Source organism: Microcebus murinus, chromosome 12 (genome assembly GCF_040939455.1).
Source record: "Microcebus murinus isolate Inina chromosome 12, M.murinus_Inina_mat1.0, whole genome shotgun sequence".
NCBI classification, from domain to species: Eukaryota; Metazoa; Chordata; class Mammalia; order Primates; family Cheirogaleidae; genus Microcebus; species Microcebus murinus.
The window spans coordinates 14527462-14553901 of NC_134115.1; the positions used below are offsets into that span (position 1 = coordinate 14527462).

General features: G+C 37.7%; 1 long non-coding RNA gene across 1 annotated transcript in view; it reads left to right on the forward strand.

Moving 5' to 3' along the window:
• The window catches only part of LOC142874359 (uncharacterized), a 169558-nt gene that overhangs the window by 113818 nt on the left and 29300 nt on the right, over positions 1–26440 (forward strand). Inside the window, exons 2-3 of the long non-coding RNA XR_012922177.1 lie at positions 6473–6586; positions 8625–8729. This is a non-coding gene — a long non-coding RNA (uncharacterized LOC142874359). The remainder of the gene's footprint in view (positions 1–6472; positions 6587–8624; positions 8730–26440) is intronic.

The following is a 26440-nucleotide window of genomic DNA, read 5'->3' on the forward strand; positions in this document are numbered from 1 at the left end:
AGCCATAGTTCTCTCTGTTACTGACCCGCCCTGTGCAGCCTTGTTTGGCTGAGGCAGTTCCAGCTTAGAGTCCCCAACTTAGTGAACAGGTCTGTAGGGGTGGCCCCGCCCGTTACCAGAGGCAAGATATCTAACTGCCTTCCCTATTAGCTTAGTTCGGTTTCCTCCCCTCTTGGAGCTATCCTAGCATGGGGCTCTGGAGAGTTTGTGGTGCTTTCCACTAATGACCGTACTCTCCAGCACCCTCTTGTCCTGTCTTGATTTCGCACCAACTTCAGACAGGTCTCTGGCTAGGTGGGTGTGGAGGTCAATGGGGAAGCAAGGAGTTCTCCTGTGGGTCTGATCCCACTTCACCCCCTGGCCCAAGGGGCTGGCACCCTCCCACACTCTATGCCCTATTGTTTGTTTTACACTCTCCAGAGAATGCGATCTTATCTCCCGATGACCTTTTTTTCCCCTTCTTTGAGAGTCTTGTGCTGAACCTCTGTGGATTCTTGATGCTGTCCTTGTAGTGGGGGGATCCACTCGTTTGTAGAAGACCAAGATCTGTATCTCCTTCTCTGGGAACAGTAATCCGGGGCGTTACCTTTACTCTGCCATTTTTTCTCTCATAAAGACCGATATTCTAATGAACATAGATACAAAAATCCTCAACAAAATATTGACAAGCCAAATACACAGTACATATAAAAGATAATTCACCATGATCAGGTGGGTTTCATCTTAGGGATGCAAGGATGATTCAACATATGCAAGCCAATAAACGTGATTTACCACATATACTGAATTAAACAAAAACCATATGATCATCTTAACAGATGTGGAAAAAGCATTTGATAAAATCTAGCATCACTTCATGATAAAGACCCCCAAAAGTGATAAAGATCCCCATAGAAGGAACATACCTCAAAATATTAAGAGCCATATAGGACAATCCAATAGACAACATCATATTGAATGGGGAAAATTGAAAGCTCCCCACTAAGGAATGGTTGCCTTCAAGGATGCCCCCTTCCACCACTTCTATTCAACATAGTATTGGAAGTCCTAGCCAGAGCAATCAGGTAAGAGATAGAAATAAAAGGCATTCAAATTGGAAACAAGGAAGTCAAACTATCTCTGTTTGCTGATGATATGACCTTATACCTAGAAAACCCTAAGAACTCCTCCAAAAGAATCCCAGTTTTAATAAATGAATTCAGCAAAGTCTTAGATTATAAAATCAGTGTACAAACATCAATAACATTTCTATACACTAATAGCCAAGCTGAGAATCAAATCAAAAACACAATACCATTTATCATAGCTGCAAGAAATAAAATATCTAGAAATAAATGTAACCAGGAAGTGGAAGATCTCTATAAGAAGGACTACAAATGGCTGATGAAATAAATTATAGATGACACAAGCAAATGGAAAAACATTCTGTGCTCATGGATCAGAAGAATCAATATTGTTAAAATGGCCACACTGCCCAAAATAATCTACATATTCAATGCAATTCCTATCAAAATACTGATGTCATTTTTCACAGGATTAGAAAAAATGGCTCTAAAATTCATATGAAACCAAAAACACCTAAACAGCTAAAGCAATCCTAAGCAAAAAGAACAAAACTGTGAGCATCACAGTACCTGACTTCAAATTATACTACAAGGTTATAGTAACTAAAACAGCATGGTACTGGCATAGAAGTAGACACATAGACCTTTTCAGAATAGAGAACTCAGAAATAAGACCATATACCTATAACACACTGATCTTCAACAAAGCAGACAAAAACATACACTGCAGAAAGTACACACTATTCAATAAGTGGTGCTGGAAAAATTGTGTAGCCTTATGCAGAAGAATGAAACTGGATCCCTATCTCCATATAAATTTAACTCAAGATGGATTAAAAACTTAATTGTAGGACCTGAAACAATAGAAATACTAGAAGAAAACCTAGGAAAAAAACTTTTGAACATTGGCTTAGCCCGAGGCAAAGAATTTAATGACTAAGATACCAAAAGGAAATGCAACAAGACCCCAAGTAGACTAATGGGACTTAATTAAACTAAAAAGCCTCTGTACAGCAAAATATATAAACAAAAATGCAAAGAGATAAACTACAGAATGGGAGAAAATATCAACAAACTATGTGTCTGACAAAGGACTAATATACAGAATCTATAAGGATCTCAAACAACTCAGCCAGAAAAAAACCAAGCAATCCCATTAGTAAATGGACAAATGACATGAATAGACATTTTTCAAAAGAATATATACAAATGGCTGACAAAGATGAAAAAAATGCTCAACATCGCTAATCATCAGAGAAATGCATATTAAATTACAGTGAGATACCATTTTATTCCAATTAGAATGGCCATTATTAAATAGGTAAAAAAAACACCCAAACAGATGTTTGGCACTGATGCAGTGAAAAGAGGACACATAAACACTGTTGGTTGGAATGTAAATTAATACAACCTTTATGGATTTCAGTATGGAGATTTCTCAAGGAACTAAAAGTAGAGCTACCATTTGATCCAGCAATCTCACTGCTGGTTATCTACTCAGAAAAAGAAGTCATTATATCAAAACATATACTTGTATGTTTATCACAGCACAATTGCAAAGATATAGAATCTACCTACCTGCCAATCAACCAATGAGTGGACAAAGAAAATGTGCGTGATATATATATATATGTGTATATATATATATATATGATGGAGTACTACTTAGCAGTAAAAAAGAATGAAATAATTTCTTTTTCAGCAGCTTGGATGGAACCTAGAGGCCATTATCCTAAGTGAAGTAACTCAGGAATGGAAAAGTAAATGCCACGTGTTCTGACTTACAAGTAGGAGCTAAACTGTGGCTACACAAGGGCACACATGGTTGTATAATGAACATCAGGGACTCACAAGTGGGGAAGGCAGGAGGGAGTGAGGGATGAAAAAATACCTATTAGGGTATAGTGTACATTATTTGGATGATGGGTACACTAAAATTCCAGACTTCACCAGTATATAATAATGAAATTCAACTTGTGCCCCTGAAATTTATTAATATTTTGAAAAGGGGGACAAAAATGTGGGTGCTGGAATCAGCCAACCGGAATTCAAATTCCAGCTCCACCAGTTACGAGCTCTGTGACTTTGGGCAAGTTACTTTATTTCTCTGTGTCTCAGGTTAAATCAGTTAATATAGAGATACACTTAGAACAAAATTTGGCCCACCTAAATATTATGTGTTTGCTATATATTTCAGAAGCAGATGTAAAATTTTGCATATTTAACCTAGAAATTTTAGAGACTGGCTTTGAATCACTGTATGTAAATTTTTGAGAAACATCAGTTGATTACAAACTAAACACAAATGACTCTTTACCCAGGAGCTAAACAATCATTGGAGATAGACTTTCAATGTCCTATTTAGGTTGGTAATTCACTTCTTATCCCTTGAAGAGATTTGTTTATTCTAGATACATGTATCTTGAAGAAGAGTTAGATCTTTTCTAAGTGTGGATTCATTGAAATGCATTATAAAATGGTGGAAACTTTGTTATGATAAATTTATATTCTTTTCTTCCAGTTCCTATTCATATTTTTCTCTCCCACACTTAAGCAAGTTAGCAGATGTTAAAATTTCTTCTTGTCACTCTAATTTTGCAAACTAATAATTCCTAAGAAACAACACCACAAACAAAAGCAATCAAACAAAAGATCTTTTCCCATAGTGAGTTCCATTCACAAAATATTTTTCTTTCCCTGTTTGCTTTCTTTGTTGTATTGAGCACCTAGCATGTTTCAGATGTTGATCAAGAAGTCATTACAGATGTTCTCTGTGAGGCTTCCAATTTAGCTTGCAAGCTATGAGATTACCTTAGGAAAAGAAATAATGGGATTTGATTTCCTGAAGAAGCCACTGTTCCTGGAGCATGTGGTAAGAAACAAAACAACCAAACAGAAAGCTCTGGAGAGGCAAAGGTGTGTCTAGGAATGTCAAGATTCCTTCTGTCTTTTTAAAATATAACACACCAAATCCAGTAAAATATAACAGAAAATCCATTAAAAATGCAAGAGGAATCAGGATTGACTAAGGTCCTATCAAAATAGGAGATGAATATATTTTAAACAGTTGTTAGTATTACTCTCAAACATAGGTCTGAACCAATTTAGGAAGTATTAATAGTCTAGGGGGGTTCCACAGACGACACTGGGCAGAGACCAAAGTTTAGAATCTCGTCACCTCAGGCTAAAGGGAAGTGGAGACATTTAGTCAGTGTAGAGGAGGGGGAGGTCAAAGCTTTCCCCCTATACTTGAAGTGAAGATTTGTAAAAGAGGAAGTGAATTAATTTGTTTTGTGTTACTTTAAAGAGCATAATTAGCATATAGGTGGAAGTTATAGCTAATTAAATTTCAACTCAGTACAAGAAAAAAACTGAGTAATAATTAGAAGCATCTAGGAAGTAGATTGGGTTGCTTTAGGATATAGTTAATGTTTTGTTAAATTAGCTATTCTGACAGACACCATTTAATCATCTATCAGGGATTTTTAGAAGATCATATTGAATTGAAGGTAGGTCTTGCTAATCTCTCAAGTTCCTGTGACTATAACATTCTGGGACATTAAAAAATGAAGATTCTATGTCAGGAACAAATGAATTGCAGCACAAGTTGCACAGAGGAAAAAATGTATGTGGCTGTCCAAAAGTAGAATAGAAAAAAATAAATTGAGTATATTATTCCAGTCTTCAATGGGAATGTGTAGACTTCCTTCATGAGCATTTATTAGGCACCTATTATATGCATCTAATCTTGGCAGCCATGGCCGAGGGCATCCTCACCAGCAATTCTGTGACATAATTTTTAGGCATTTTCCTGATTACATATTCCTAAATCTTGTCCTCAAGCCTTACAAAAAATTCTGTGAGACGTGTAATATCTTTCAATAACTTTGTTTTCTACATATGTCAGTCTAGGTTGATACTGTTACTTTCATATCAGAATTCTGAATGATACCTAAACTGGTGTCAGCAATGGTTGCAAGCAACTGGATTTCAAAGACATAGGGAATCTGGAATTTTTAGCCCCTGGTTGGGGCTAAAGATTGTGAAAATCCAGCTAAGTATTAAGACCTGGACTTTTGCAGCTAATGACGAATAGTTGCAAAATAGTTGTGAATCAAGTTATAGCCATGAAAAGCACTAAAAGATTTTACCAAGTTATAGATCTTCAAAGTCTGAAAATTGGTATAGAAATAATTCTACAGTAGCTATAATTGATTAAAGAAGAAAGAATATACTATTAAATAAGTTAAACTTATTAATATGGGTGCTCTCAGCAAGTAGTCTGGATTTAATTTGCTAGCTCAAGTGATAGTGAAGTGCTTCCAATGGGCTGCTTATTTTAGTGTCTGAAATCTGAATTAAATGGTGGCCCTGCCAAGTGAAGTTGAAATGCTAGGATTCCCTTAGTATTATATAGAGGAAGAAATCCAAACTCTCTGAAGATGAAAATGTTGGAGTGGATTTATCATGTGTAATCTGCATACATTAGCTATATCCTATTAATAAATATATTGGTAAGAAAAGCATCAACACTTGTAAAGTCTTATATGTCTGCTCTCCATAGGCTGAGGAGTTAGTGCAAGATGTTGAAGTGTAAATGAGTTTTCTATTTTTAATGTGGAAAGCAGAATGTGGTTATGTGGTTACTACACTAGACAACAGATCTGGCATTGGCATCAGAATTTTCTGATCCACAGAATCTTTGTTGATGGTTAATTGATCATGGGGCCCTACGGTAGAGATGGATGGACAACCCCTTTAAATATTATCTGATTTGTATAATTGTTAAACAGTAAACTTGGTTAACAGAGGCCTGATTTGAGCTACCAGAATAAAGGCACAGCTTTGTTTATGTGCCCAGGTCTTAATTTACAGAGGTGACATTAGAGAGGCCAGTGCCATTGAAAGCAGATTTTTTTTACTTATATTTCTCTGAGAGAAGGGGCATGCTGTGCCTTGCAGGACATGGATGGGGACTGCACGAGGGTCAATCAAGAGGAACAAGTAGGAGCCGGATAAGCTGAGGCCAAAGCCTTTATTGGGGTTTTCTTGGGAGGTCAGGCAAGATAAACAGGCTAGCACTGGCCAATTGAATACTATCCCCAGCCTCTGGGCTATAGGTGGTCTCTAGTTGTCTGGTACCCAGTCCTTGGTTTATTTAGGGCAGTGGATATATTGGTTTGGTTTGTGAGAGGTGGATAAAGGGGGAGGTTAGGGATAGACTCCCAGATTGACTGGTTTCCATATGAAAGGCATTTTAAAGGGCTGAGCCCTTTGCTATTTCTAAGAATTGGCTAGGCCTGGGAAGGGTAATCTTTCCTGGTCAGCAAGATTTTTAAGTTCTCAGAACACCAAAAGATACAGAAAATAAAACACATGATTAATACAAGCTCCCCATCTGTGCGCAGACACAGAGCCTGCTATGTCAAGGGAGGTCAGCCTTTGAGGAAGGACCGTTACAAGTTTGTACTATGATTCTTCCCCCTACACTTTTCCAGAGGGTTCACAAGGTATGTATCGAGGTAAGTCAATTGCGGGGGGGGGGGGGGGGACACCTAATCATTTTGGGGATTATTGGACATTGGGTAAAGCCAATTGTAATTTCTGGAGACCCGGAGTGCCATTGTCAGAATGGGGCTTTTGGAGGTTTGAAAACAAATAGGGCTTTAATTTTAATTCTCCCTTATTGTAGGATCATTGAGACCTTAAACATATTTTGTGGTTCTTTTCCCAGCTTGTGACAGTATACATATGATAGATTCAGATATCAGTTGGCAAAATTCCTGCAAAGGCCTTTTGTCTTGAAGACTGGTTATTTATGGGAGGAAGGGCCAAAGAGGAGTCCTGAGGACTCCCTCTCCATGCCAAAATGGCAAATACCCAGCCATTGGAGGAAATCCCAGAGATAAAGATCATCATCAAAAACCTGAACCGTGCAGGGATGCTGTTCCTACTACACACCCACCTAACTCACGAGTGTGGCTGGTGCTGAAGATAGTTTGATTTATCAGAGAGAATATCTACTTGCAGCTACTATTCCAGATCTGCTGTCCTTACTCAGGAGATCAATACATCCTCTTGTAATATGCAACTATTAATACAAAGAAATCCTTTTTCTCCCAGGAGTAAGCAAACATTTTCTTAAAGGACCAGATAGTAAATACTTCAGGCTTGTGGAGCCATATGACTCAGTTTGTAACTACTCCACACTGACACTGTAATGCAAAAGCAATCAATGGACAATACATGAGTGAATACACAGCTATACATGAGTATATATACTCATGTATAGCTGTGTGCCATAAAAGTTTATTTACAAAAATAGGCGGTCACCTTCTAGAAGGCAATTTGGGAGTATCTATAAACCTATGAAAGATACCTTCCTTTTAAACGTTTCTTCCAGATCTATGGAAACCATCCTGAAAATTCAAATACAAAGATAAGCTTAAGTGTGTTACTAACTCTTACGATTTTTAAAGTTTGCTCTTGGTGCAGGGAGAACCAAAAAGATCAGTGAAGTAGAACTGAGTCCATAAACAGACTCAAATGTATTTGGGAATTTAGTACATGATAATGGTGGAGTTTCAATGGAAATCCCCTCTCCCTTTTTTAAAAAGAGAACACAGAGTTATTTAGGTAATGGAAAACCAAGTCAAAACTAATAAAAGTAAATGGTGGGGATAATTTTTGGTAATATTAAAAAAGGGAGGGAGGAATGCATGGGACTGGAGGGAGAGGTGGGTTGGAGAAAGTTTATTTTTTCTCCCTCTCTTGGTCAACAAACTCTCCAGCCAAATCCAGCCTGCAGCTTGTTTTTCTACTGCCCTGTGAGCTGATTTTTTTTTTTTACATTTTTTTAATAGTTGGAAAAAATCAAAAGAAGAATAATTTTTATGATATGTAAAAATTATTATAGAAGTAATTCAAATTTTAGTGTCCATAAATAAAGTTTTATCAGAACACACACACACACACACACACACACACACACACACACACACACAGTGGCCAGCCCCTGTTCACAGTTTACAACCTCTGATCTATCTTAATAACCAGAAAACACCAAAAATAATACTTTGCTTTAACCAGAATAGGTCAATTTTGCAGTTTTACCAGTGAGGCTAGAACAAAAGGCATTCTGGCAATAGTTGCATGCTGAGACCAGAACAAGTTTCTTACAAGATAATTTTGGCCCACGATTCCATGGCTCTTATTTCCATCTCTTTTTCAGCATATTCCAAGTATATAGAAAGAGATACTATGATATCTCATATGCCTAGTAAGTCAGAGTCTCAAGCTTCCACAAGAAACTAAAAAAAAGTCCAATATGCTTTTCTTTCAGAATATTGGGTAGAATTTTCAACATATCCCTATAATTAAAAGACTCCATTTTGGTGACTTTCACAAAACAAAAAATTAATCTGATATAAGGTGACTCAGTAAATTCACCACTAGAAACAAACTTCCAACACCTTATCCCCCTAAAAATAAAATAACAAAGTTCTGCACCATCTAGTACTTTCCCACATCCACAATTCTTTTTTTTTTTATGCTTTTCAGTAGTATGAAGACAGGTCATAGTCATCTGGGTTGAGAGATCTCATATCTGGTATTTCGATGGAGGAAGACAGATGTGCTATCTTGTTAGCAGACCTTGATACTCAGGTTTGTATGGCGATAGAGTTGGGTTTTTGTTTAGTTATGTATTTCTAAAGTTCAGACATGAGAGCTTTGCCAACTAAAGGAATGCCCAGGCTATCACCCCCTCCCTAACAACTTTTATGTATTAAAATCTTATCTCTCTCCACTAGAGACACACTACAGGTCCTGAGTTACTGTGTGGCAACCCTGTTAGTCACTACAAAACTGGTAATGTGCCGCATTTAAACAGGCACGTTGGATTTCAGACCAGTGCAGTGATAGAAGGCAAAGCTGACAGTTGTTCCAGCAATCATTTTTCTCGCCTGTGCCCCACAGCTGGTGAGCATTATCATTTATTCACTGTTTAAAATAGATATTTTATAACAATAACTCAAAACCAATGTAGCCACAAATGGGAGAAAACTGGCCCGTGGGATCTGGGGAAACTTTGTGGTCGGATATATATTTAAGCTTATATTGTTTGAATACATCTCATTACTCACTCTGAGTGACCCTATAGCCTGCCACATTAAAATGATCAAGCTCACCGCAGAGTGACTAAATGGAAATATACAGCCCACTTTGTCTTTAAGCCCTCATCATGAAACTAAAGTGCTCAAATACCTAAGAGAGATTTCCCTGATTGCGGAACTCAATGGCTATGGTTTAACTGGCTTGGTTTCTATATCCTAATTAAGTTTGCTGACTGCTGGAGATTTCTATAAGAAGTGTTAGGTCAACCCAGTAAATATTTCTCTTAAACCAATTTGTGGCAAGATGCAACAAATAAATAATAACAGAGAGAGGGAGAGATAGAAGTAGAGCAAGCAAGAGCTGATGATAAAGACAGTGATTTAGGCTCCGTTTATACACAAGCTGCCCTAGAAAGTTTGAGCATTTTGATCATTGTCATGACTGCTATAAATCAACATGGTTGAACCAACTGTGGTGAGATCAGTTTTGCTTATTGAAAAGGCTGTGCCATAATCCAGCATTTTGTGCATGTAAACTAGACCTCAGATATGAATTACTTTTTTTTTTTTTTGAGACAGAGTCTCACTTTGTTGCCCAGGCTAGAGTGAGTGCTGACGCAGCAACCTCAGTCTCCGGGGCTCAGCGATCCTACTGCCTCAGCCTCCCGAGTAGCTGGGACTACAGGCATGTGCCACCATGCCCAGCTAATTTTTTGTATATATATATATTTTTAGTTGGTCAATTAATTTATTTCTATTTTTGGTAGAGACGGGGTCTCGCTCAGGCTGGTTTCGAACTCCTGACCTTGAGCAATCCGCCCGCCTCGGCCTCCCAAAGTGCTAGGATTACAGGCGTGAGCCACCACGCCCGGCCTGAATTACTTTTGAAGGCAGATAATTTAGTGGTATTAACCACAGCTAGGCTATGGATCCTCAAGTAAGATCTTTTGAAGATGACTTCCCATTCATTGACAAAGGCGTAGGGCAGAAGGAAAATGTAATGAAAGAAAAATAGAAAGAAAGACTGCTCTTAATATCTGCTTTCAAATCAAAGAGCCTCCCCTCGTTTCTCTTAATGTCAGTACTAGAAATTAAAGGACACAAAAATCAAGGGAAGTCCCATTGGCATTTTCAGGCAGTTAACCTTGATCAGGCTATGTGAACTACCAAGAATAAAATAGGAATTTGGGGGTTTTATGTATAAAAATCAGCTGTTTGTTATCTGAAAAAAATATTTGGATCAGACCTTTGTCTGATCTTTTATGTATCTATTATCTGTGAAATGTTTTAAATTGCCTTCTGTTTACATTTGAATGAGATAATGACTCCCCCCCAATGGATTTAGTTGCCATGAGATGCTTATCTTTTTTACTCTGTGAAACTTGAACTTAAAAAAAAAATTAAAGTTTCTAAAGAAATATTTTTTTTTTAAATTTCAGAATATTATACAGGTACAAATGTTTTGGTTACATGGATTGCTTTTGTACTGCTTGAGTCAAAGATAATTATTAAGTGTGTCTGTTACCCAGATGGTGTACATTGTACCCATTAGGTATGATTTCACCAATCCCCTTCTCCCCCTTCCCACTTGCTTAATTTCTGTTGAGTTTTACTTCCATCTGTGCACGTAAGTGCTGATTGGTTAGTTCTAATTTAATAGTGAGTATATGTGGTGTTTGTTCTTCCGTTCTTGTGATACTTCACTTAGGAGGATGGTGTCCAGTTCCATCCAATTTGTTGCAAAAGGTATTCATTTTTTTTTAGTGGTTAAGTAGAACTCCATGGTGTACATATACCACATTTTATTAATCCACTCTTGAATTGATGGGCACTTGGGTTTATTCCACATCTTTGCCACTGTGAATTGTGCTGCTATAAATATTTGAGTGCATATGTCATTTTGATAAAATGACCTTTTTTTCCCTTGGGTAAATACCCAGTAGTGGGATTGCTGGATCAAATGGCAGTCTTCTTAGTCTTTTGAGGAATCTCCATACTATTTTCCATAGAGGTTGCACTAGAGTTTGTAGTTGTACCAACAGTATATAAGTGTTCCTTTCTCTCTGTATCCACATCAGCATCTATTGTTTTGGGACTTTTTGATAAAAGCCATTTTTACTGAGATTAGATCATATCTCATTGTGGTTTTGATTTGCATTTCTCTGATGATTAGTGACATCAAGCATTTTTCATATGTTTATTGGGCATTTGTCTATCTTCTTTTGAAAAGCTTCTGTTTATGTCTTTTGCTCACTTTTTAATGGGGTTGTTTAATTTTTTCTTGTTGATTTGCTTGAGTTCTTTGTAGATTCTGGTTATTAGCCCTTTATCAGATGTATATCATGCAAATACTTTCTCCCATTCTGTAGGTTGTCTGTTTGCTCTGTCGATTGTTTCCTTGGCTGTGCAGAAGCTTTTTAATTTAATCATGTCCCATTTATATATTTTTGCTGTTGCTATGATTGCTCTTGAGGTCTCCTTCATAAATTCTTTGCCTAGGCCAATATCGGGATATCTAACATTTTCTTCTAGAATTCTTATGGTTTCATGTCTTAGATTTAAGTCTGTTATCCATATTAATTTGAGGTGGATAACAGACTTAAATCTAAGAAATCTTTTGAAAATTGAATATTTTCCAAATTAAATCCTTGAATATTTTCAGAAAGAGGGAATTTATTTTGAAAAACCCCAAATCAATGTGTTTAAACATGCAGTTTTAAAACATACTTTAATTAGATGACAATCTATTATACAATTAGATAAATAGTCAAGCTCTTTTGGGTGGGGGCATTGGGAAGTTGGGGGGGAGGGATGTGCCAGAGGATGGGGATGTGCCTCACTTCCTCAAGCCCTGCTAGCCCTTTGCCTCTCATACTTCCCATTGCTTCAAGAGTAGAACCATCAGCGGATGACAAAGAGACTGACTGGCACCCCTCCGCTGAACACCACCCTAGAAGGCTGGGTGAGGGTGGTTAGGACTCAAGGGTAGGACAGGTGTTGATTGAGAAGGAGAGAATTGCAAGATGGAGTAGTGGAGCTGTGTAAACAAGGGAAGTCTCTGCTCGCAAATTCAGTCCTTCCATGGGCCAAGGCCTTCACACATCAGATGTGTAGACTTAGTGTTCCAGTTAGGACTGGAGTGATCACATCACACATTCAGGATGCATAAACTGCCAGAGTGGCTAACAGCCACTCTGAACACACAGCCAAGACTGCTCGGGAGGCTATCTGCCTGCCTCTACACAAAGACGTTTTTGGTTAAGGCTGCAAAAATGGGCCCAGGAATACTTTTTCATCCGTGGGCACCTTTGGAAGGTGGCAGGATTGTGCTCATTCATAGACAAGAATATTAAAGTTCAGCAAAATGAATGCAACACCATGTCACCAAGGAGTATGAAGAAGACTGTTTTCAGAGCCTCAGTACTCACCAGAGATAGATGGCCAGGATGCAAGGGTACGTAGAGTGGCCCAGGCTGTTTGTCACCCTTGTATTGATCAAGACCCTTCTGCTCCCTGAACCTCAATTTCCCTCTCTGCTGGTTGGTGATTCTGGGGAGTTTCCAGGTGCTTACAATTCTAAGAGGTCCAAAGGAAATAGTCTCAGAAAAGGCTTTGGGGATGGGGATGACCCAGATCCGGTTTCACATTGGCTGACATTCTACCTCTAAATCCAACCCCAGATTCCTCCCTCCCTGCACATGGATCCACTGAGGTGCAAGGAAGTTTGTATTAGTAGTTTCCTATGGAATGTGTCTTTGGTTTGGCACCCTCCCTAATATTTATGGGGTTCCAGGCAAAAGTCAATGGTGGCCCAGCAATCCAGTGTCTGAATGTTTATAATGTAAATACCAAGCTACAAACTGTTAAGTAAAGGATGTTCTATCCTCAAATTTAAAATTAAATAGGGCCAGGAGAAGATTCAGCTTGGTCTGTCTTTTACTGATACTGTGCTCCCAGGAAAGACAAGTCACCTCTCCTATCTGTAAATATATATTAGAGCTTCTCTACCCTGATTGCAAGTAGACATTACCCGAGGGCTCTTATACAAAACATTGTTGCCTGGGCCCCAGTCTAGAACAATTACATACAAATAGCATGGGTGGGGTTTGCATAAGGCATTAAAATCAAAAAGACTTAGGGGATTCTAATGTGCAGGCAGCCAGGGGTGATAACCTTTGATCAAGGAAGGAAGGGACTTATTTTCTTAGACTACTTTTGGCTCTTAATATGTCTGATTATAAAAAAAATTTCATTTCAGAATTCCAAAGCTTTATTTTTGCATTTGCTTTTTCTAATCGCTAAATTATTCTATCTCTGTTGGACTATATGGCTTTTGCCTGAAAAATGAGAGCCAGAACACTCTGGTTCATTTTGAAGGCTGGCCCCAAACTGAGTAGCATCTCATTAAGGGCTCACCTCACTCATTCTGGACCAGATAGTGGATGAGGCATTGGGAATATCAAGAAGAATTCCATCAATTTCATCAAGAGGGAAAAATCTGGATATTTAGAGGCAGCTGTTTTTTCTCCAGAATAACCTGACAAGGTTCCCCAAACCTTCCTTGTCTTCTCCTCTTGAATCATTTTAGTACTTAAATGTCCTTCTTCAAACATGTTGGACCTCCAGCTCCTTAAATGTATTACAAAATAATCACTGGGCACTGTTTAGTTACTTTTAGATCCTGGTGTTCAGATCCTCTGGTGTATTTTCATCATTGCTCTGAAGTCATGCCTTTAAGATTGAGAATAAAATAAAATATAAATTTTGTTTTTAGAGGATGTGGTTTTGTTTGAAATAAAGGGTTATAATTCTCCCATGTCCCATTATTTTGCCCTCTTGTTAAATTCTAAGCCATCTTTTGAAATAGTTGAAAGAATATCTTCCTTTACTTTTTCCTTGGGAGAAAAGAGATTTATCATCTTCTGCTTCCTCTGGTTGTTGACTTCTCCACTTGCTTGGAATCTTAAGCATCTATTAATAGTGGTGAGTGGAGGGGATGAATGCATAAAAGAAGGGACTTATTCTGTTAGGGTCTGTTTGCTTCCTCGAATGTCATAGTCTACAAGCATTTCATTTCACTCTTTCAAAGTTTGATTTGTTCATATTCTTTTCCCCATAGCTGAGTCATTCTGTATTTCTGGGGTACCTTCATACTGTAGAGGCTACATCTCTTTTGGAAGAAATACTTAAGTGTGATGCTCTGTTATTCTAGCTTCACAGTCTTTGGGTATGATTTTCCTGCCAAAACTCACTGCATCAACTTAACGGATGTTAAGCCACTCTTAAGTCAATCAATACAGTTTTTCCTTGCAATGTTATTTCTCATTCTGCCCTAAAATGCATATCACTCCTGTCTGTCCAGGTTCTTCCTTGTTAATCTATTAGACAATAAAATCAATGCATTTATCCATTTATTTGTTAAAAAGATATTTATATTAGGTCCCATATATGTTCGAGTTGTCTCTAAGGATGCTTTCAAATATTTGGTACATATATACACACACTTCCCTCGTCATTCTAACAGCCTAGAATGTTAGTTCACCAAGCTCTGTAAGCAGGAAAATGACTGTTTTTCTCAAGAAGTGCTGTACTTCTGGACCCTTCTGTGCTGGGTCAATGGAAGTTAACTTTCTAACTTCCATTCCCCTCAACTGCTAACAATTGTAAGAACAATGTATCACAGGAGATTAATAAGTGTGAAGTGCAGGTGTCTTTGGAGGAGGAGCCTCTGGTTCCTCTGAAACCATAAAAACTGCTCCTTCCAAAGGAATGATTGTAGTTAGCAAGGTCCAGAGCAAGTCTTTGGACTCACCTCCCCATCTCAGTATTCACTCTGAGATTCCAATTTGGCTGTGCTCCAAGGGGTCCTGGACTTCCCATGACTGTGCAGCAAAATCAAGAAATAGGAGATTGGAGAGAGCCCAAGCCTGCCAAAGCCACTGGATGCTGGGACCCAGCTTTTCCACTGCATAGTAGTCTGGTCAGAATAATTATTTTTATGCTTAAAGGCACTACATCTCTTCTTGCTAAAGTGGTAGTTCATTGGCATTATTTCTTCTGCTGCTGGCAAATTCATAAGAAGAAAAGCAAACCTACATGATCTGGAGAGAAGAGACTCAGTTAACCACTCACACCAGACTGACTAACTCGGAAGGTACATAGGAATGAGGAGGGAGGCTTTGAATATGACCTCTCCCCCTGTGAATATAGTGCTAGCAAGTGTGTGGGGAGATGATACAAGATGAGTAAGACAGAGTTCTCAACCAGTGGGAACTTAATGTGGAGTGGGTGAAAAAAACTACTAATAGATCATCTCAAGGTGTGAGATGGGATAAAATGAGGTGCACAGGGTACTTAGAGACCAAAGAGGTGGGCATGTAGCCTGTCTTAAGTCTCAAAGGATTAAGTGGATAGGTCAAGTGATGCAGTTGGGTATGGGAAGGGTGCTCATTGCTACTGAGTGCTCACTATTGTTGCTTCTAGGACCTCTTGGCTGACAGAGCACGGCAATGTGTGTGTATACATGTACACACATTTACAAATATTTCTGTACATAAACATCTGTATCTTTATGAAACTAAATTGAGTCCACATTGATATTTCCAACTCTAATCCATTGCCACATGGCTCAATCTAGCCTTCTCCATTATTGCAGCTTCCCACTCCAACAGTGAGAAATCTGGCTCCTGCCTATGCTATCCATTTCCTTAATTGTTCAATTCCAGCACACATGTGTTACTACACATGTGTTACTACTACTAGTTTCAGAATTGCTAACTCATATCCCCATGGGCAACCTTATCTACTACAGTACAGTGCTGATGCACAGTTCCTTTTGACTTTAGTCTTACAGATGGCACTCATTTCAAAGTGACGTAGGTCAGCACATTCCCCCCCCCCACTCCCTTTAATGAGGTGGTTTCATGCATTTTATATATAGATTATTTTGTCACATTCTGCATTCTAATCTGGTATCCCCTGACCATCTAAATGATTTTTTTACATTTGCATACATTAAGGTTCACTCTTTATAGTGGAAAGTTGTGTGGATTTTAACAAATGCATAGTGTCAATTATCTATCATTACAGTATCATACAGAATAGTTTCACCACCCTAAAAGATATTTTGTATTTTACCTATTCAACTCTCCTTTACCTTCTCTCCCCTTCTGACAACCACTGATCTGTATACCATCTCTTTTTTCCAGAATGACCTAGATATGGAAGCATGCAGTACATAGCCTTTTCAGACTGTCTTCTTTCATTTAGAAATATGCATATAAAGTTTATAGATGTCTTTGCATGGCTTGATAGCTTACTCCTTTTTATTGATGAATGGTAATCCATTGTATGGCTACACCAGTTTGTTTACCCACTCATCTATTGAAGGACATCTTGGTTGTTTTCAGTTTCTTCATCTATCCACTTAATCCTTTGAGACTCACAACAGGCTAAATGACCACCTCTTTGGTCTTTAAGTACCCTATTAACCTCATTTTATCACATTCCACATCCTGAGATGATCTGTTAATAGATTTTTTTACCTACTCAACATCAAATTCTCACTGGTTGGGAACTCTTGTTTTACCCATCTTTAGTAAGAATAATGCTGCTTTCAACATTCACATGGATTGATTGTATGGTTGGTTTATGTTTATATTTTAAAGAAACTGTCAAAATATCTTCCAAAGCAGCTGTACTACTTTGCCTTCCCACCAGCAATACATAAGAGTTCTTGTTACTCTACATCCTTGCTAATAATTAATATTGTGCATTTTGGGGGATTTTAACCATTCTAGTAGATGTGTGATGGTATCTCATTGTTAAGTTGCATTTTCCTAATTACAAAGGATGTTGAACATTTTTTCATATGTTTTATTCATCATCTGTATTATCTTCTTTGGTGAGGTGACCATTCAGATCTTTTGTCCATTTTATAAATTGAGTTGTTTGTTCTCTTGTTGAATTTTAGGCGTTCTTTGATTATTTTGGATACAATTTAATATAGTTTGGATGTTTGTCCTCTTCAAATCTCATGTTGAAATTTATCCTTAATGTTGAAGGTGGGGCATGGCAGGAGGTGTTTGGGTCATGGGGGTGGATCCCTCATGATTGGCTTTGTGCCAACCCCTTGGTGATGAGTGACTTGTGCAAGAGCTAGTTGTTTAAAAAGCCCAGCACCCATCCCCTTGCTCCTTCTCTTGCCATGTGACATGGCTGCTTCCCCTTTCCTTCCTCTATGATTCGAAGCTCCCTGAAGCCCTCACCAGAAGCAGATGCTGGCAACATGCTTCTTGTACAGCCTGCAGAACCATGAGCCAAATTTTCTTTATAAATTACCCAGCCTCAGGTATTTCCTTTATAGCAATGCAAACAGACTAAGACACAAGTCCCTATCAGATATGCATTTTGCAAATATTTTCTCACAGTCTATGGCTTGTCTTTTCATTCTCTTGACAGTATCTTTTATGAAGAAAATGTTTTTAATTAAAAAAAAATCCAACCTACCTTTTTTTTCTTTCATGGATTGAACTTTTGATGTTGTGTCTAAAAACTCACCACAAAACCCAAGGTCATGTATATTTTTTCCTATATTTCCTTCTAGAAGTTTTATAGTTTTGCATATTACATTTAGATCTATGATCCATATTGAGTTTATTTTTGTGAAAGGTGTAAAGTTTGTCAAGATTCACATCCATTTTTTTTTTTTAGTGCCATTTGTTGAAAATATTGTCTTCATTCAATTGCCATTACTCATTTGGTAAAGATTAGTTGATTATATTATACTGTATTTGTGTGGATCTATTTCTAGGCTGTCTATTCTGTTCCATTGATCTATGTGTCAGTTCTTTTCACAATACCATACTGTTTTCATTAATGTGTCTTTATAGTAAGTTTCAGGTAGTGGTCAGTCCTTCAACTTTTTCTTCTTTAGTGTTAGTTGGTTGTTCTAGGTTTTTTTCCCTTTCCAAATACATGTTAGAACCAGTTTTTCAGTATCTCCAAAATAGCTTGCTGGGATTTGATTGGGATTGTGTTCAATTATAGATGAGTTGGGAACAGTTGAATCCTAACAAGATTGAGTCTTCTAATTCATGACCACAGAATATCTCTCCATTTATTTATATCTTCTTTGATTTCTTTCATCATTGATTTTTTGTTATCTTCATATAGATCGTATAACATTTTCTTAGATTTATATCTAATAAAAATTAAAGTATTTCATTTTTTATCCTACTGTAAATGATATTTTGTTTTTAATGTCAAATTATATTTTTCATTGATGGTACATAGAAAAGGAAATTATCATTAGAGTGAATAGACAACTGGCAGAATGGGAGAAAATATTTGCATGCTATACCTCTGATAAAGGGCTGATAACTAGAATCTGTATAGAACTCAGGAAAATGAGCAAGAAAAAAAAAATCAAACAACCCCATTAAAAAGTGGGAAAAAGACATGAATGGAAACTTCAAAAGAAGATAGATTAATGACCAACAAACATATGAAAAAATGCTCAACATCTCAAATCATCAGGGAAATGCAAATCAAAACCACACTGAGATATCACTCAACCCCAGTTGGATTGGCCTTTATCAAAAAGTCTTCAAGCAATAAATGTTGGCGTGGATGCAGAGAGATAGGAATACTCTTACACTTCTGGTGGGACTGCAAATTAGTACAACCTCTATGGAAAGAAGTATGGGAATACCTCAGAGAATTAAAAGTAGAACTACCATTTGATCTAGCAATCCCACTACTGAGTATTCATCCAAAGGAAAAAAAAAAAGACATTCTATAAAAAAGGCATTTGCACTCAAATGTTTATAGTAGCACAATTCACAGTCACAAAGATGTGGAAGCAACCCATTTGCCTATCAGTTCATGAGTGGATTATTAAAATGTGGTATATGTATACCATAGAGTACTACTCAGCCATAAAAAATGGTGAACTAATACTTCTTATGTTATCCTGGATGGAACTAGAGCCCATTCTTCTGAGTGAAGTATCACAAGAATGGAAAAATAAGAACCAAATGTACTCACCGTTAAATTGGTACTAATTGATTGGGGTTTGGGCAGGTCAGGGTGGGCAAAGGCAATTTATGTAACCAAAGTATTTGTACTCCTGTAGTATTCTGAAATAAAAAGAAAGCAGTATCTTTAGTATATTGACCTTGTATTCTGTGACCTTGCTATACTCCTCATTCGTTCTAGGAGATTTTGTTTTTTGTTTTTGGTAGAATATTTGGGATTTTCTACATAGTCAGTCATGCAATCTATAAATTAAGACAGTTTTATTTTCTCCTTTCCAATCTAATAGCTCTTATTTCTCTTTTGTGTTTTATTCCACTACCAAGAATTCCAGTATGATGTTGAATAAGAATTTTGAAAGAGAACATGTTTTTGCCTTCTTCCTTTTCTTAGGGGGAAAGCATCTACTCTCTCATCTCTTTCAGAGTATGATGTTGGCTGTAAGTTTATTTTGTAACTGTTCTTTATCAAATTGAGGAAGTTCTCTTTTATTTCTAGTTTATCAAAAATCTCTTTTTGTCATATATGGATGTTGAATTTTGTCAAATGCATCCATTTAATCTAATTGTCATGTTTATGGGCACAGACTTATTTTCCTATTGATCATATTATTGGGTAGTCCATAGAGTCAACTCTGTTTTAGCCACCACCTCCCACCTTAACAGCCTTACTTATTTGTTGATGCTTGAAATACTCTGCACTGGCTTCAAAAGCCCCTCACACTTAGAGGCAGGATATAAAACTACACTGGAAAAGGTAACACATTGAATTGGATTGTCATTGAGGTGTTAAAACCCCAGATAATTTTATGAGAACAAGTTGTTTATAGGGAGAAGGATGGAGATGAGCTGGGGGTCCTATAGGGAGGTGGTGCAAGAGAAAAGGGAGGGCATAAGGGAAGGGATGCAGTGGTTAGCAAAGATAAGCTTTGAGGATGTTACAGATTGGCTATGAGGGCCTGTGTTCCAAGTGGCAGAGGAGGAGGAGCCATCTTTGACAAACAGTCCTTCACATTGCTCACCACTGCTGGTGGATACACTGGTGTATTTATTAACCCAGTGAGACAACTGAGCAAGGTTTGAGAGAGAATCTGTCTTGATTACTTCCCAGTGTTCTCATTTGGCTAACCTGAATTAGAAAAAGAAAGTGTTACCACAGGAACTGACTGATTTGCTGCATCAAATGGTCTCCCAAGATCCACCCCTCTGTCAAGTCTGCTAGCTGGGCTCTCTTTAAAAATCTGTGAATAACCTAGAGGAGGTCATGCAGCAAAGACTTTTAGAGTTAAACTATGTGCAGCATGATTTTACCTTTATATATTTATTGAGTTTTCTCCTTGATAATTCTTTTTTTTTTTACCATCTGGCCTTTTCTTCTTCAAGTAAGACGTCCAGGCATCTTACCTTGGGCACAGATTACCACAGCAGAAGGAGGAAATAAAACAGTCTATTTCTTGGCTTTTGAGGTTCAAAGGCTTGTTTTGATTTTTAGGAATATGGATTTTTGAGCTGTAGAGTCTGATCCCAGAAGGACTCTTGGGAGAATTTTTTTTGCCCCAATAAAAGTTAGTTATCCTCTGTATCTCACGCTCCACAAGAAAAGATAAAGATGTCCAAGGATGCATGATAGAGAAGAATGTCAGGGGATAATGAGAGTTAGACATGCTATGGGATTCCTCCAGAAGGAGCCATATGCCTTTCCCCTACCCTGGCTAAGTGCTGGTGAAAGAAGGGGGGAACCTGGGAGCAGAGAGAACTTAAACTAACTTCCCTTCCAGTAGTTTCTAGTTCCTCAAAATGGAAAATGTCAAACTATGTTTTTTAGAAGGTTAAAAAAATGACTCGTATGTAACTATATAGTGGGCATATAACAAAAATGAATTTTTAAATCATTAACGAGGGAGCCAGCAGACGGTAAAGCTAATTCAAAGAGAAATATAAGAAAGTTATATAAGAAAGTTAATATATATTAATCTATAACTGATTAATATTATATATTCTTATAGGCAGTATAACCATACATATAGGATTATCTGTTCTGTTGGTTAAAAATAACTTGCAGGTTTATTGCCCAAAAGTAATTAGCAACTTATTGATTTTCTATAAGAAGAGTCTGGACCTTAATTAATAGTAAGTAGTGAGTCAAACAAAGTTGCCCACCCCCAGATTTAATTGAATTCTCAATTGAGAAATGATAATGTCCCTAGGAAGATAAAAATTGGCTCTTGGTGAGAAAAAAAAAATTCACTATTACAATGGTTTTAGGCCCTCCAAAGCTCAACTTTACCTGGAAAATCTTATTTTTGATAACTTATGTTCTCTTATTAGTGGTAAATTAAACCAATTAATCAACAAATTGATTTTTTTTTTTTTTTTACCTTAAAGGACGTTTTCCCCAAATTTTTTATTGTGGTGAAATATGCATAACATAAAATTTATCATTGTAAACATTTTTAAGTGTAGAGTTCAGTAATAGTAAATGTATTCATAATGTGCAACCATTACTATCATCCATCTCCATAACTCTTTTCATCTTGTAAAACTGAAACTTTGTAATATAATAACTCCCAATTTCCTCCTCTCTGCACCCCCTAGCCACTACCATTCTATTTTCTGTCTGTATGACTTTGACTGTTCCAAGTACCTCATGTAAGTGGAATCATACAGTATTTGTCTTTTTGTGCCTTATTTCACTTAGCACAATGTTCTCAAAGTTCTTCTATGTTGTGGCACATCTCAGAATTTCATTTCTTTTTAAGGCTGCATAGTATTCCATTGTATGTATGTGCCACATTTTTCTTACCTGTTCATCCACGGATGGTTACTTGGGTCAATTCATGTTTTTAGCTATTGTGAATAATGCTGCTATGAACACAGGTGTACAATCAATCAAAAGATTAACTGAATTTTCTTTAATTAATTAAAATTAAATTGAAATGAGATTAAATTTTCCTCCTGAGAAGGGATGAGTAATGAAAAACAGTTGAGAAACACTGCCCTAGAGCATCAGGTGACCCATAAGATACCATAAGAGGCTTTGTTATGTAATGCACCACAATTAATTTTAAAGAACGCCCAGCCATGTCTTGCCTTAGTTCTAGGTTATAGATAATTTATCTCAGACTAAGAGAGACATAGAGTACAAATGGCTGGGTGGGGCATGTAAACAGAGAGGGTCAAAGGTATTTAGCTTCAGAGAGTCCCCAGAAAGGCATAGGAACAGAAAAATATCTGGTGTGGGATCCAAAGACCCCAGGATCACAGCTGGAAGTGAGAGATGCCATGGCAGCCCCACACCCATCCCATCAGATGCCAGGACAGACAGGTGGTGTCAGGTACCAGCCATGCCGGGTCCCCTGATGTCCTTGCATCTTCTGGACTGTATCTGCTTCCATGGGATAGGAGTATAACTACTTTTGAATTGAATCTGATTTCGTTTCTTCCAGCCAGCACAATGGGGACTCAACATTGAAATTAAGCCCAGGTAAAGGAAAATATAGCACACCGTATTTCTTATACCCCCACATCTGTGGCATGAACTTCTGCCTACTTACGTGTTTGTGAGGAAAAGGAGGAGAAGAAGACTCATGAACATGGTATGACAGAAGACTGCATTCCATATAGTTCTTGAGAGTTTGGAATAGCCACTGAGTGGGACCGCGGAGAAGCCTGTCCCAGGGCCTGTAGGAATCATTACATGTGCTGGGATGTGGGGCCATAGAGACTGTTAACTTCTTCAGTCAAAGACCAAAATCCAGGATTGCATTAGAAGAGATGGTGGTCTTTTTCTAGAAAGTACTGCCTGCCTACTCTTCCCTCTTGCCCACCTAGCTAACATCTCTTTCCAGGTGGTAAAATCTTCTCTAAATTTAAATGCGTAGCATTTTCCTTCTTGAGCTGCTTGAAGCCCAGAGAAAGGGCTCTGAGCACTGTGAAACGAAGCTCTCATGAATAATTCTGGTGAAATTTTACTGCCAAATAAAATATTCAGTTCTGCGGGCTAAGTTAACCAACTCTGCATAAATGAGAAGGATGGCCCAGGGCCTGTGTCAGCCACAGCTGCCCTCCACATCTAGCACAAAGGAAGTCTCACCAGAGCCTTTGTAGTGTCAAAGGATAATTCTGAGAAAGCTGAAAACCTGTCATAGAAATATAGAATGAACTTGTGTCAGAGATTTTATTGTACTCATTAAAGAGGAAACAAATAAAATAGTAAATAGCTGGTTCAAGGAGGATTTAAGGAACTGAACATTTAGAAGCATTTAAAAATATATATTAGAATAAATCGCTAGGTTAGATACAAAACTCGTGAATGCCTACAGGGAAAACAAAACCAAAAGCATTGAGGTTATTTTATATGCAACAGAAAACATTTATGTTTCTCCTGGTCAGAAATCTATGTTATAAACTTCACAAAATCTAATTACTAGTTAGGGAAGTCAGACTCACGTATCCCGTCTTAGATAGTTTAATCATCTGTGGGCAGGACTATTAACCAGAAGAATGTTGAGAAGTGATGCTGCCTTGGCCCCAGGAAGGCCTGACAGCCTCTGCTTTTGTGGTCTTGGAAGCAGCAGGTGCATAAGAAGTTCAACTGTCCTGCCAGATAGGCCACATGAAGGTGCCCTGGGGAATGAGGGCCTACGTGGAGAGGGAGATCTCAGGGAGGAGCTCTCAGGCTCTGAACATGTGCATGAAGGCACCTTCTGGGATGTTTCAGCCCTATTGAAGCTCTGGGGACACTAGACACATCCATCATGTGACACCAGCCACATGAGAGCCCCCAAATGAGTGCAGTGCAACTGCCCAGCAAAGCCCCTGAGCTCATAGAATTGTGAGATACTAAATTGTTGTAATCCACTAACTTTTCAGTTGTGGTGGATAATGGAGACAGATTGACTATTCCTTGATTCTTAGTCTGATGCACAAGTTTGTACGGGTCCTAGCCCTGTGAGAACAGCTTTGTTCTATAATGACAGGCGCTCAACGTTCATTCGAGTGAGGGAAGCATTTGGTCACATTAGAGAGGAGTGGTACCACTACTGTGTGGAAGTGATCCCTTGGAAAGCAAAAAGGGATTTTAGTAAGTTTCTCTTTACCAGGAAAATTGCAGCCCAGCTGAAAAGCGACCCACGTCTGCTAAGTATCCTTCATTCAAACCTCATCTCCTCACAGACTGCCCCCCTCAAGTCCCCTCGGTAAAGTAGCTTCCTTTTGCTCTCTACCTGACATTCTCTAATGCTTTACTTGTTCTTTGTCTTTACCTAGACTGTCAGCTTCTCAAGGCCAGGCACTCTGTCCTTGTATCTCCAGCCTGCAGAACATAAATTGGAATGTATTTGCCCGTCAAGGAATATTTGTTGAGTGAATGACTATTTCCTAACTTGGAAAGGAAAGACTAAGAATGTTAGGGACCTTGGGGATCCTAAGAGGAAAATCTGATGCTATCTCAAGGAGCCAGCCTTGTGCCTGTTTTTGACATCACTAACTGAAAAGGAAAAGTCTTTTTTTTTTTCTTTCCCACCCAGAACTACTAATATAATAGCGAAGAAATGCCAGGATACTATGGAAATGCAGAGGAATTTAGGGATGAACCTCTGTTATGATGAAAATGCTGGAGCTAAGTGCTTTAAAAACAAGCCAACAAAAGCCATTTACAACAGCTAAAAATGTCATTGCCAAGCAAAGCCAGACTGTGGAAGAGACCTCCCAGGGTAGAGTTGAGCCTGATGAGAAAAAAGGGAATTTTTCGGGAGCAAATTAAGCTTAATTGCAATGATGAAAAGCTGTGGCATCTTGTATTAAAAGAAGACAGGGATGCACCATTTCTTGTTACTGTGAAGTTGTACAAATCGTTGGAGAAGATGTCTTGAGGAAGAGTCCTGAGCAGCCCTTGGTGAAAGGAAGACAGGCCTTAGATGACCAAATAGGTCTTTTCTACTTCTATGTGGATGGTTTTATTGCTACATAGCTGGCAGCTCAGAGAAAACCTGAAAAAGGAAGAATTCCTTGAGGATGAGATTTACTATGGCAACAAAATATTTTTCTTCAAAGGAAATCTGGTTGAAAAAAGACAGTTTACAAGATTTTAAACAGAAACATACTTTATTTTTAAAAATACAATAGTATCATGATAGTTTTAAAATATTTGAGCCTACCCTAAAATAAACCATACCCTCCATAAATCTTGTCTGCAGAGTAATTTTTGAATTCAGAAGAACTAACATTTGAAATTGTATAATTCAATGTAAAATAAAACTAAGCTCTCTTTCCTTTGAATTATTTAGAATAGTGAATTTTAGTATTTACTGATGTTGTAAATACTGAAGGTTTTCAAATTTCTCAGTAGATATCAATAAAGAAACAATAGTATAAAATAAGCCTTAGATGTGGTTCTTGTTTTTTTCTTAAAAAGTTCTCAAGCCGTTTCTTTCTGTCCACTGCTTGTTCTGTGTTAGTAACTGAGTTTATGTTTTATGAACCATCTGCAGATGCTGTGTTGTCTCTCTCTTTAGAGTATTTTCTTGAGATCCGGGAGTGAATTGCACCATGTCCTGAAATAGGGACTGTTTTGTGTCTAGGCAATGAGAAGGGAAGGTCATGGCATTGCACACATGCAATATCCTGTACAGAGTAGATGTTGCAAAAGAAATGCAAACACAAACTTGATTTGGAGTTGAATCTTCTATTTAGCTCTCAGCACTTTTAACCTGAAAGGCACTTCAGGTCATTCAGTGTCCATTTTAGCAGTCAACTATCAAGATGGAAATAATGTCAGACTTTGGAAAAAACCTTTTTAAACGGTCTGATTTTATGGATAAAGAAACTAAGGCTCATAGAAGTTAAGCAACTTTTCTAATGACTCAGAAGGAATTGTAGAATTTGGGGTGTGAGTAATATTTGATTGACACTTGGGAAATTATGTTAGTGCAGGAAAGTCATGGACAATATTTATATGTCATTGCCTTGCTTGTTTCAGCATGTTTGCCTAACTGCAAAATATTTCGTACAAAGAAGAAACATTTAGAGACTCTCAAATTATTAGGAATTTTTGACACCGAATCCAAATAATAGATATAAAGTAACTTCCATGCATATAAAAACTAGTATATATATCTTTCTTTAATAGTTAATTTTGTTGATATGATAGATACATGCACATAGTCTAAAAGACATAATGAAAACCGTTCTGTCATACTTGATTATATCATGCTACTTTTCTTCCTAA